Source organism: Chiloscyllium plagiosum, chromosome 20 (genome assembly GCF_004010195.1).
Source record: "Chiloscyllium plagiosum isolate BGI_BamShark_2017 chromosome 20, ASM401019v2, whole genome shotgun sequence".
In the NCBI taxonomy this organism is placed as follows: Eukaryota; Metazoa; Chordata; class Chondrichthyes; order Orectolobiformes; family Hemiscylliidae; genus Chiloscyllium; species Chiloscyllium plagiosum.
The window spans coordinates 60801831-60805786 of record NC_057729.1 but is presented as its reverse complement, the minus strand read 5'-3'; the positions used below and the strand labels follow the sequence as shown (position 1 = coordinate 60805786).

Here is a 3956-nt window from a genome sequence, read left to right as displayed (position 1 = left end):
GTGTGTATTAGAGTTGGGGTGTGTGTGTGTGTGTGTGTGTGTGTGTGTGGAAGGTGGGGGGGGTGGGGGAGGCATGGAGTGATGTAGCATTTCCTTACGTACAATAGAATAGAAATCAGGAAATCTCTACCGCAAAGTCTCTGCTGAGGCTGGATGTGGAGGGAATTCCATAGCTTGGGATCCATGCAGCGAAAGGTTTGACTGTCAAAGGAAGAGAAGTTAAAATCAGGAACGCTGAGGTGCCAGAATCAGAGAGATATATGTATTGTAAAAGGTGATGATGCTTTAGATGACAGCAAGGTGCAATGGCTAGTGGGATTTGCTGGTCACACAACTGCTCAATGGGGAGCCAGTGTAGATTAGTGAATACTTTCCTGCCCACTCCATCAAGCTTCTCTCTCTCTCTCCAAGTTTATGTCTATCTCTTTTACTACTTTCCAGGCTTTGAATCCTTTGCAAGTTTTGAACTTGTGCCATGTACCAAGTCTGAGTCACTAATATTTATTAAAAACAACAGGATTGTGAAGTCGAGTGTATACCCTCCTTCCCCGGTCACTAAACTAGTCAGTGACACAATGGTTCCTTTCTTCATTCTTCAGATAATTTTGCACCAGTCACATAGCCAACAGTATTAGAATGACTTCAGATACCCTGCAATTCCGTGTCAAATTACTTAAACATATTGTTCTCGTTTAGTAATCCATGATTGTCCAAGTGGGTAAATTTGGAGGACAGTACAAAATTCCAGCTTTCAGATGACACACAAAAGTAGCAACTGGTAAGGAAGACATTAACAGACTGTCTGAGCACAGGGACAGATGGGAAGACAGATGGCGACTGAAATTTAAGATGAAGCAGTATGAACTCAGGGATTTTGGACTGCAGAAACTACGTGGTGTAAGACTGTAGAATGGTATTGCTTCTCTGACAATTAGTCAGAGTGGTAGGTATAGGACAGATGTTAGGGGTAGGTAGGTATAGGACAGATGTTAGGGGTAGGTTCTTTACTCAGCGAGTCGTGAGTTCATGGAATGCCCTGCCAGTAGCAGTGGTGGACTCTCCCTCTTTATGGGCATTTAAGCGGGCATTGGATAGGCACATGGAGGATAGTGGGCTAGTGTAGGTTAAGTGGGCTTGGATCGGCGCAACATCGAGGGCCAAAGGGCCTGTACTGCGCTGTATTCTTCTATGTTCTAGTCAATTCCTCAGCACTGTCTCCCCAGAAATGCAGCACTCCCTCAGCACTGACCCTGCGACAGTGCGTACCCCCGCAGCACTGACCCACCGACATTGCGGCGCTCCGTCACTACTGACCCTCCGACAGCGAGGCACTTTCTCAGTACTGACCCTCTGGCAGTGCGATGTTCCCCAGTACTGACCCTCCGACATTGTGGCACTCCCTCAGTACTGACCCTCCGAAAGTGCGGCACTCCCACAGTACTGACCCTCCGACAGTGCAGCACTCCCTCAGTACTGAGCCTCTGACAGTGCGGCGCTCCCTTAGTAGTGACCCTCTGACAGTGTGGCATTCCCTCAGTACTGACCCTCTGAAAGTGCAGCATTCCTTCAGCACTGACCCTCCGACAATGTGGCACTCCCTCAGCACTGACCCTCTGACAGTGTGGCATTCCTTCAGCACTGACCCTCTGACAGTGTGGCACTCCCTCAGCACTAACCCTCCGACAATGTGGCACTCCCTCAGCACTGAACCTCTGACAGTGTGGCACTCCCTTAGCACTGACCCTCTGACAGTGTGGCACTCCCTCAGCACTGACCCTCTGACAGTGTGGCACTCCCTCAGCACTGACCCTCTGACAGTGTGGCACTCCCTCAGCACTGACCCTCTGACAGTGCAGTGTGCCCTAACTCTCATTAGTGCAGCAATCTCTTTAAAGTATTGAGTGTAATTCTGGTATGTGTGGTCCTCCTTCTGGAGTTAGACTGGAGTTAAACCAGGAGTATCTAGACTGAGAAGGTGTTATGTGATCCTTCCTTTCCATAAAATTTTAAAAGAAGATGGAGTGAGTTCCCTCAAAAACACATCGGTAGGTGTGACAAAGAAATAATAGGAACATCGCATGGGAGCTGGAATTTGGGCAATATTGGGATCAGTGTGATTTTCACAGAATTATAGAAAAGTGCAGCTCTGGTGGAGGCCATTGAGCCCTTCATCTCATGCTGGTTCTTTGATAAATCTCCCCAGTTAGGCCGACTGCCCTATTTATTTTAAGTTTCTCCTTTTCAACATTTAATACAGAACCTAGATAAGTACAGAACAGGAACAGGCCCTTTGGCCCACCATGTCTGGTGCCGACCATGATACAATTCTAAACTAATCCCATCTGCCTGCACATGGTTCATATTCCTCTATCTCCTGCCTGTTGGTGTGTCCAACTAAATGCCTCTTAAATGTTGTTGTCTTCTCCCCTGGCAGTGCTTTCCAGGTACCTACCACCCTCTGTGTCAAAACCCTGCTTCACTGTTGGTTACTGTCAAACAGAGCCACACCCCATATAATTTCTCCAGTTCCTGCCTAATACTGTTGTAATCAGTGTTTCCCCATTTAGCACTTTTACCTGAGGACTACTCTTATCCTTATCCATACCTATTTTAAAACTTATGGAATTATGACCACTGTTCCCATAATGCTCCCTGACTGAAACCTTGAACACATGGCCAGCCTCATTCCCAGTACAAGGTCCAATAGGGCCTTTCCCTAGTTGGACTACCTACAAATTGTTTCAAGAAACCCTCCTGGATGCACCTAACAAATTCTGCCCCATCTAAGCCACTGGCTAAAGGAGTCCCTGTCAATATTTGTGAAGTTAAAATCACCCACCACCACAACCCTGTTTTTTGTTTCATCTTTCTATAATCTGCTTACATATCTATTTCTCTAATTCCTGCTGGCTATTGGGAGGCCTAACATAGTGACTGTACCTTTCTTATTCCTGACCTGTACCCGTATGGCCTCACTAGATGAACCCTCCAAAATGCCCTCTCTCAGTACATCTGTGACATCACCTTAATTAGTAATGCAATTCCTTCAGTCCTTTTACATCCCTCTCTATCACACCTGAAACATCTAAACCATGGAATGTTAAGCTGCTAGTCCAGCCCTCCGCCTTCCTAACCTGCAATCTTCTTCCTGACCTCTCCGCCCCCACCCCACTCCGGCCTATCACCCTCACCTTGACCTCCTTCCACCTATCGCGCTTCCAATGCCCCTCCCCCAAGTCCCTCCTCCCTACCTTTTATCTTAGCCTGCTGGACACACTTTCCTCATTCCTGAAGAAGGGCTTATGCCCTAAACATCGATTCTCCTGTTCCTTGGATGCTGCCTGACCTGCTGCGCTTTTCCAGCAACACATTTTCAGCTCTGATCTCCAGCATCTGCAGTCCTCATTTTCTGCCCTTCTCTCAGCCAAGTTTCTGTAATGGGTACAACATCATGGTCTCGTACTAATCCAGGCTCTATACTCATCTCCTTTATTTGTTACACTCCTTGCATTAAAATAAATAAACTTAAGACTGCCAATCCCACTGTGTGTATTAACCTGGCCTTGCTGGTTCTTCCTATTAGACTAAATTGATTTAAAGATGCTGGAAGAGCACAGCAATTCAGGCAGCATCCGAGGAGCAGCAAAATCGACGTTTCGGGCAAAAGCCCTTCATCAGGAATAAAGGCAGTGAGCCTGAAGCGTGGAGAGATAAGCTAGAGGAGGTTGGGGGTGGGGAGAAAGTAGCATAGAGTACAATGGGTGAGTGGGGGAGGAGATGAAGGTGATAGGTCAGGGAGGAGAGGGTGGAGTGGATAGGTGGAAAAGGAGCTAGGCAGGTCGGACAAGTCCGGACAAGTCAAGGGGACTGGAAGTTTGAAACTAGGATGAGGTGGGGGAAGGGGAAATGAGGAAACTGTTGAAGTCCACATTGATGCCCTGGGGTTGAAGTGTTCC

At 47.4% G+C, this 3956-nt stretch overlaps 1 long non-coding RNA gene across 1 annotated transcript in view; it reads right to left on the bottom strand.

The window, feature by feature from the left end:
- LOC122560339 overlaps positions 1-3956 on the bottom strand; it is a 21143-nt gene that overhangs the window by 14890 nt on the left and 2297 nt on the right. Inside the window, exon 2 of the long non-coding RNA XR_006314716.1 lies at positions 103-201. This is a non-coding gene — a long non-coding RNA (uncharacterized LOC122560339). The remainder of the gene's footprint in view (positions 1-102; positions 202-3956) is intronic.